This window comes from Octopus sinensis, linkage group LG2 (assembly GCF_006345805.1).
Source record: "Octopus sinensis linkage group LG2, ASM634580v1, whole genome shotgun sequence".
Classification (NCBI taxonomy): Eukaryota; Metazoa; Mollusca; class Cephalopoda; order Octopoda; family Octopodidae; genus Octopus; species Octopus sinensis.
In genome coordinates, this window is record NC_042998.1 from 103,980,450 (window position 1) to 103,989,994 (window position 9,545).

Consider the following 9,545-nt stretch of genomic DNA (forward strand, 5'->3'; position numbering starts at 1 on the left):
CCCTTTCAGACAGTTGTCTTCGATATTATTCACACGAACCTTTGCATTTCGTTTGATGTTTTTGCATCAATGATAGATTTGTCACTAGTTGGATCTTTTTGATCTTTCAGATTGTTAATTTCTAAATCAGGAGAAGCAATGGTAGGACTGTCAGTATTTGGGTGTCTTTGGTCATTTTTATTATTAAGTTTTAGGCCAAGAGACTTTTTATATTTCTGACTAAGCTTCATGAGTGAAACTTGCTTGGAACCCTCATGCTTCAGTGCAGGTCACAAGGGCACATCGCTTGTTGTATTAAGGAACGTGTTAAGGTATATTATTTCTGACTTGAAGGATTGTTCGAGCTGTATCAGGCCACTTCCAACTATTTTTCTTGGGAGACACATCCTTCTTACATCTGATTTTGGATGGTACATTCGGTACCATGTAAAGATTTTACGGATCTTTCCATCCCTATTTTTCATGTCAGTGAGACTCCATTTAATGATACCGAAGCTATATGTAGTTACCGGTATGGCCAATGAATTGATTGCATTACTTCAAGTAGTAGTAGTAGTAGCAGCAGCAGCAGCAGCAGCAGTAGTAGTAGTAGTAGTAGTAGTAGTAGCAATGCTGTGAGCTGGCAGAATCGTTAGCACGCCGGACAAAATGCTTAGCGACATTTCGTCCGCCTTTACGTTCAAATTCCGCCTAGGCCGACTTTACCTTTCATCCTTTCGTGAGCATTGGTATCGATGTAATCGACCCTAATTCTCAGCGAAATTCCTGGCCTTCTCTTATCATGGAAGATAGCGAGCTGGCAGAATCGTTAGCACGTTAGGCGAAATGCTTAGCGGTATTTCGTCTGCCGCTACCTTCTAATTTCGAATTCCACCGAGGTCGATTTTACCTTTCATCCTTTCGGGTTCGATAAATTAAGTACCAGTTACGCACTGGGGTCAACGTAATCGACTTAATACCTTTGTCTGTCCTTGTTTGAGCCCTCTATGTTTAGCCCTTTGTGGGCAATAAAGAAATAAGAATCGTTAAGCGGTATTTCGTCTGCTGCTACGTTCTAAGTTCAAATTCTGTCGCGGTCGACTTTGCCTTTCATCCTCACAGCGTCGATTAAATAAGTACAAGTTACGCACTGGGGTCAATGTAACCGGCTTCATTCCCTACCCCATGCTGCCCTTGTGACAAAAACTTAACATTATTATTGTTGTTGTTGTTGTTGTTGTTCTTCTTCTTCTTCTTCTTCTTCTTCTTCTTCTTCTTCTTCTTCTTCTTCTTATTATTATTATTATATTATTATTATTATTATTATTATTATTATTATTATTATTATTATTATTATTATTATTATTATTCAGTAGTTTTATTTTTATAGCGTGCTTTCACTTCACTACCGAGCGCAGCTCTGTGTGCTTGGGTATGTGCTGTGATTTGTTGAGATGCTCTGATGGTTATTGTATGGAAAGTGTTCTGCGTAGGATGTGTGCAGTGCCTAGTAGTGCAATTTTCTGTATGTTATATGTGTTTGTAAGTCCTGGTGTTTTTGTTATGTATTTGTCTGAATATTTTTTTATCATGCCTAATGCACCTACTATGATAGGAATTGTTTCTGTTTTTAGATTCCACATTCTGGTTACCTCTATTTCCAGGTTTTTGTATTTTTAAAGTTTCTCCATTTCTTTTAGAGACACGTTGTCATCTGCCGGTATTGATACATCAATTAGAAAGCATTTCTTTTCTTCATGATCTCTGACAACTATATCTGGTCTGTTGGCCTGATATATATTATTATTATTATTATTATCATTATTATTATTATTATTATTACTACTACTACTACTACTACTACTACTACTACTACTACTACTACTACTACTACTACTAATTATTATTATTATTATTATTATTATTATTATTATTATTATTTTGAAAAGGGCTGTAGATTGATAGAATTGTTACAACTTCGGAAAAATGCTTCAAATTCCGCCGAGGTCGACTTTGCCTTTCATCCTTTCGAGGTCGATAAAATTAAATACCTGTTGCGTAGAGTAGAAAAGAATATTTGTTTCCGTCCTCATTTCAAATCTGGCTGTGATCACCTTTGCTTTTCATCCCTCCGGGGTTGCTAGAATAAGCTACAATTCCAACAGCTCGAGCCGATGTTAACATTTCTTGACCTCAACAAGATCATCATGTTGATCATCATTGGTATATCAGTAGCAATGATGATCAACAATTTTCTCTCACCAATCTTGCTTCCCTTTGATGTTGATGTCGTTACTACTACTGCTACTATTCTCACTTTTGTTGTTGCTACTATTGATCATGTGGTTGACACTTCTGCTATTTTTTATTGCACTTTTTACTGTGGCCATTATTGTTCCTTTTCTTGTTGCTTGTAGTATTGCTGTCGCTGCTGTACTTATTATTATTGATGCAATAGCAGTTGTTGTCTCTACTACTGCTATTTTTGCTGTTTATTGTTGTTATTGTTATTGCTGTTGATGATTTCGTTATTATTACTCTTGTTGCTGTTGTTGTTATTGTAGTTTATGTTATTTTTTGCCTTGTTTTTTTGTCTTTTGTTATTGTTGTTTTTGTTGTAGTTTTTGTTATTGTTGTTTGCCATCCTTTGCGTTGTCGGCTCCAGACAATTTTGTATCTAGAACGTCCATATTAAAGAAAGACACAGAAATACTTATTACATAATTCATACAACCTTTAGTGCAATATCAACACGTTGTTCTTATTAAACAAATTTCGACGATAACATCGTATTTTGATGTCCTATATTCATACCAGAGAGAATATTATTAATCAATATATCTAAATGCGATCGATATTTCCTCCAATGTAATGATCTACCATAACACTGTGTTTATTTCTTTTTAAATTCAAACAGCAAAATAAATATAAGTATTGCATATTTATGTCACTGGAAATGGTTCCTGCCATTTGATCTAAGCAATTTGTTAATTCGCTTTCTTTATTTTACATCCTTAGATTTATCTATTTTTTTACTTTATTTATTATCTTTCTTTGTAATTTTCTTTGTGTTTTTTTTTTCCTTCTTAAATTCAACATCTTATATTCAGTCGAGATAAATATGGTATTTGAATAGAAATCTGTTGTGTGCTAAATCGAAAATATTCCAGAATTTTTCCTGGCAAATAACTGCAAAAGTCAACATTCATACTGGAAAGATTTGATTCGATTAAAAGGCATAAATCTATCTAACAATTGAAGATGAAGCTACGTTGTTGTTGTTGTTATTGATGTTTTGTTGTCCTTGCTATGGTTGTTGTCTTGTTGTTCATCTATCCTTGGTTTGATATAGCAGAACTATGATCGAAAGCTTCCAACTAAGACATGTTTGTCTATGTAATGAATTCTTTTAATATTTTTTTCTGCAGAAATATCAGTGAAAGCCCCTTCAAATTACACCCTGCCGTCTGAAAGAGAAAGGACATATTGGTTTACTGTAGTCATAAATCTATTGTGACAGATGAAGTTTACTTTCTTTCAATTGCAAATATTTCATGACATTTCTAAAGTCAGACAATATGAAAGCTCAAGAAATACATGTTTTAAAAATATCGTTGCTGTTTATCTTCTGGTCTGTCCTAATTGAATTAACCTACGATAAAAGTCATTCAAACTATAGCTATACAGTTTTTCCCGACTTGCAGGAAACACACGACCATGTTATCCAATGTGCTCTTTTCTGAGTTAAGAAAGTGTGAGCTTAGAGAAATTTGGCAGATATTTCTAACAAGTCAAGAGACCACATTGAGATTTCATCGCTAGAAGCACACTCGACGGATGAGAATTTAGACAAAACTGATATTTGAAATGACGACCGGCTTATGATTTATTTTCAAATAGCTTAACCAACATGACAATGCAGAATATATGGCCTTGGGATGTTTCCCAAAACTAGTGAGATTGATACTCTCATAGCTGAAGGATGGTTAGTCAACATCAGAATACACACATAAGCAAGCATAACATGTGGCGAGAATGAAAACTCAGAGGGCTGACAGACTGCGCGTGGAAAGTTTCGGTACAAAATTCATTACAGTGGATCTACTTCGATACGTCACCAAAATAATGACAGGAGAAGGAAGTACAGTTGTGTTGGTTGCGTTAAATAGCTAGGAGCTGCATGAAGCTATCTCAAAATCGCGGAAGCCTTTGGAGTAATGATATAATACAGCCAAGAGTGAATAAACTGAATTTCTGTGGATCAGAGATTATAAGATAACTTGGTGAGTAATTCATTATCAATCAGTAGGAAGTTCTTTTGGAATGCGTCCTAGAAAGTTTGTGCAAGCATTAACAGTGCGGTCCCCACATCTGAAAGTGTTTGAAATGATATTGTATGATGTAAATAACTTTCTGCGTGACCTAAGCATTGGAGAGAGAAACGAATGTAAATGGACAAATGAATTGTGCAGTAAGATCATCGTCGGCTTATCTTTTACTCCATAGCGATTGACTTTTACATGAATAATTACATACAATTGTTATTATAGATTCACATCTGTAGCGATTATGGCTATATATAAGGCCATTTATTGAAGATTTTCAAACAAAGACATTTATTACAATGTCTAAAATAAAACGATTGTCAAATTATCATTTTTTATTGCTAGCAAATGGTAGCTTGCGGCTCAAACGATCGACTTGAATATTCTATATAGAAACGACGTTTTGCAGACTCATGTTCGGCAAAAACCTGTGGAACCCCTGACAAAAACATTCACCAGTAGTTAGTTGTACTCTGTTTTGTTCCCAGTTAAAATTCCAATTCCAATTCCAGGTGGTGTTGGATAGAACAAAATTTGTTCGGTCCAAGTTATATTATTAGATAGCAATTATGTAGAATATGTGGTGTGAGTGTTGGTGGAGATATTCAGCATATATTATAACACCAGATATCGATTATATATTTGTGTTGTACTATTAGTTGGTTATAAATAGAGTATTTATTGTACGGTTGGTCCTATTTTATTGCATAGCAAAATTATTTTGGACTACCTAAAGTTGTAAGGCCTGATATAGCCCTCATATTTTTGTTTGCGTCTTTATTTAATATATTTACTGCAGCTATTAATATAGATAATGCTTTCATTAATATATCACACATCCCACCCATTTCTGCTTGAACGTACTATTTGAGAGTTCCTTGACTTTTTACAGAACTTTTAAATAAACACAACAAAATGCCTTTCAGAGCACATAAATAGTCGTTTGACTCCTTGAAAATCATATCTGAGCATTTAGCTATGATCTTTCAATGAGGACATATATATATATATATATATATATATATATATATATATTAATAAATAAAACATATGCATATATATATATACATATATGTACGTACCTACCTCTACATGTATATATACACGCATATATGGGTACAGAACACCCCAAAAACGTCGAACACAATGAGAAACGAAAACATAAACACAAAACCAAGGAACTGGACATTTTTCTTAAACAACAAAAAAATAGAGTACAGGACAAATAACACAAGGAAAATTCCCCTTCTTCAGTCACCATGGTTTCATCTACTCTGCGTTTCGAAGGTGAAGGCGATACGCATCTTCGATAGAAACTTTCCTTCCTGCGAAAAGCAAATCAAATAAAATTTGAGATCTTTTTGCAGAGGGGTAAAAATGGTAACAAAAACAGGACAGTAACGACAGTACAAAATATAAACAGTAAAAGACAGGACAAGGAGAATAACAAGACAAGAAGGGCTGTTAAGCCGAACGAAAAGAAGTATTACGAATGCTATTTTTGAGGACGGCGAAGGAGCAAAGAAAATGCCGTCCACACTTCAAGGAAGTCAGGCCAGAAAGACAGTAGCAGAGCTCTCGTCGCAGGTTAACGGCGGGAGGGAGGAGGAGGAGCAAGAGAAAGGGAGAGAAAAAAAGGGAATGGTTGTGAGGAAAAATAATGGAAACACCTTAAAATTTCAAACAAATTCAATTTAATATAGGGTAGGACTGCCTTCAGGAGTAATTACAATTTGAATTCTACAAGGTATGAACTCATGTAAAGTTTGAATTGTTTCCAAAGGAATTTTTGTCCATTCTTCAGCTAAAACAGTCTCCAGTTCTTGTAGTGATGATGGTGGAGGATATCGACTCCTTACTTGTTTTTCTGAAATGTACCATAAATGTTCAATAATATTGAGATCTAGAGACTGTGGTGGCCAGATAAAATGTTCAACTTCACTAGAATGTTTCTCGTGTCATTCAGTAACAACTTTAGCTGTGTAAATTGGTGCATTATCATCCTGAAAGGTTGCGTTTATCTCCGGAAACAGTTCCGTAACCATAGGATGAATGTGATCGACTAGTAATTCTGCCATGAAGGGAAACCATTGCGTCGGCAGATTTCCAAGATATAGCCACCCAGATCATCACAGAACCTCTTCCATGCTTTACAGTAGGAAGAAGACAGTCTGAGTCAAATGCTTCTTTTGACTGTCTCTACACGTATACTCGGCCGGTGGTCGGAAATAAGGTGAAAGACGACTCGTCCGAGAAATTAACATTCTTCCACTGCTCTGTAGGTTTTTACTCCACTCTAAACGCTTTGCAACATTTGTTTTTCAAAGTGGTGGTTTGGTGATTGCAGCGCTCCCATGAAATCCGGCTCTGTGCAGCTCCCGCCGAACAGTTTTGTGGAAAGTAGGTTCTCGAGGTGGTCATTAAGCTCTGCAGTAATTTTGGGAGCTGTACTTTTGTGATCTTTTCTAACAATTCGCGTAAGAATCTGTCCGTCCCTGTCTGAAAGTTTTGGTTTTCTTCCGGAGTTTTGTTTCGACGAGGAGGTTTTTCCCTCTTTCTCAAAGGCTGACATTACGTTCGAGACAGTACTTCTTAGTGCACCAAACATTTTGGCTGTTTTCGTTACGAGCACCAACAATTTGACCTCTTTGAAAGTCCAATAGATATGTTATTTTAATGAATTCTAATTACCTTTTTCTATTGATATCTGAAAAGAAACAGCAATTCTAGCAAAACATATAAAGCAACAATAATAATAAATCAAAAAACATAAAAATAAACAAGCTCTTGTGGTTTTTTATAGATATTTCAAAATTATGATGCTATAAGGCTAGGTGTTTCCATTATTTTGTCCAACACCTGTATGTATGCATGTATGTATGTATACATACATACAAACATATATATATATATATATATATATATATATATATATACGGCGGGCTTTTTTTCAGTTTCCGTCAAACAAAAGCCACTGACTCAGGACTATAGTAGAAGACATTTGCCCAAGGTGCCACGCAGTGGGACTGAACCCAGAACCATGTGGTTGGGAAGTAAGCTTCTTAGCACACAACCACACCTGTGCCCATGCCTATTTGCATAACGTAATCCATTTAAATGCCACAAAAACCGTTCATTTAAACCTGACAGCCTTTTTTTGTTTTTTTCACTTTAAGGCAAAACGACATCGCTTAAATATTTCCTGAATCCACGACCAACACACTTGCCTCCGCAACCAACACTACTACCACTCTTAACAAATCCCCCACCCCAATAACTTGAATTAGAGGGGCAGTGGTGGTGGTGGCGGTGGTGGTGGTGGTGGTGGTGGCGGCGGCGGCGGTGGCGGTGGTAATCTTGCCAGAAGTACAGAAGACATGGTCGCGAGGGAGAAGAACGAATAACCGTTGCAGTTTCAGTCTTAAATTCTGACCCAGCATCTAAACGCGTTCCTCGGTGTCGTTTCTTTGTATACTCTAGATGTAACCCTATTGTTTGTATATTTGTGAGTGAGAGAGTATGTGTATGTGAGAGAGAGAAAGAGAGAGAGTGTGTATATTAGAGAGTATGTGTGTATGTGAGAGAGTGTGTGTATGAGAGAGAGTATGTGTGTCGTTGCATGCTTGTATTTATGCTTGCTGTGTTCTTTGTGTTTGTATGTGTGCATGTATGTATTCGTGTGTGGCTGCGTGTGTATCCGCATAGTGTGTGTTTTTCAATGCTTATGTGTATAAATATTTGTTGTTCTATCAGCGTTTGTATGTGCGTGTAAGTCTCTGTGTGGAGGGGGGCACGTGTGTGTGTACGCGTGTGAATGTGTGTATGTGTTCATGTGTGTGTGTATGAGAGAGAGAGAGAGAGTGTGTGTGTGTTGTGTTGCGCGTACGTGCGAGTGAACATTTTGTGTGTTCTTTCTTTCGTCTCCATCTTTGTTTTTTATCTTCGTCTTGTTAATGGCGGACGTTCAACGAGCGGAAATGATGACACACACATAAATGAATCAAAACACTTCTGACTTTTAGTGGTTAAAGTTTTATATCCGTATGCTGTCATTTACGATTTACTCTCGAATGGATGAGAGAAAAAGTAAAAAGTTTTGACAAGGAGCACGTAATGAAGAAAGATAGAGGTGAAGAGAGTGGTATAGAGGTAGAATAATAGAGAAACGAGCAAAAAATTGGTGACATGTAGATTGATAAATTATGAGACTAGTGAAATGTATGTGTGTATGTATGAGTGTATGTGTGTGTGTGTGTGTGTGTGTGTGTGTTTGTGTGTGTGTGTGTGTGTGTGTGTGTTTGTGTGTGTGGACAGAGAGAAAGAAGAGAGTGATGAGATAATTTAAATATGGAGTTAAAGAGATAAATTAGAGAAAGAGACGGAGTAGATAAGTTATAAGACAAAGAGGGCGAGAGATCGGATATATGAGACAGATTATAAGAAACAGTGTGAAAGGGGGTGAGGATGAATAGATAAATCAACAGAAAAGAAGAAAGGTTGCGATAAAAAAAAGAGAAAGAGAGACTGCATCACTACATGAATTCTGGGAAAATTAAGCAAAAGTATGAGAGAAATTTATTTAGAGGTTGGTGAAACAGAGAACGACAGAGTGAGTAACAGAGAAAGAGGTGGAGAAGAGAGATGCGCATGCAAAAATTATTGTTTCCTGATATACCTCTCATATCTACGTATCTGAGATTATTATATGCTAAATATCTTCAGGAACATTTAAATCTTAGATGCAGGCTGAGTTTATTTCTGTTTGTTAGTTTTCTTCAGATTATCTGGTTTCGTCTAAATTTTCATCTATTTCGATGTAGAGACATCAGATAATCCTTTCTACAAGGCCTGAAATTTTGGCGAGGGGACCAGTCGATTTAATTGACATCAGTGTTTCACTGGTACTTATTTTATCGACCCCAAAATGATGAAAGGCAAAGTCGACCTCGGCGGAATTAGAACTTAGAACGTAGTAGTAGACGAAATACCGCTAAGCATTTTGACCGGCGTGCTAGCAATTCTGCCAGTTCGCCGCCTTAGAGAGCATCAGATAATGAAAATGATTCAATATCAGAAGGCCAAATGCGCCTCATCACTGTTGGTTTTATTAGAGGGCAATTACAATGATGAGTTTTAACATATTTAATAATGGGTTTTTATTTGGGCACAAGTCTAACAATTCTGAGAGGATCACTCGTTACTATCGACTCCAGTACTTAAATGCTATTTTATTTTATCAGA

The 9,545-nt window shown here is 36.4% G+C and overlaps 1 long non-coding RNA gene across 1 annotated transcript; it reads right to left on the reverse strand.

Moving 5' to 3' along the window:
• Positions 1–1,806: 1,806 nt before the first annotated feature.
• LOC118762308 lies at positions 1,807–8,759 on the reverse strand. Its single transcript, XR_004998060.1, has 3 exons — positions 8,750–8,759; positions 1,877–1,955; positions 1,807–1,821 (listed from the first exon to the last, which is right to left on the reverse strand). It is a non-coding gene; the product is annotated as an uncharacterized LOC118762308 (long non-coding RNA).
• Between the last annotated feature and the right edge of the window lie 786 nt (positions 8,760–9,545).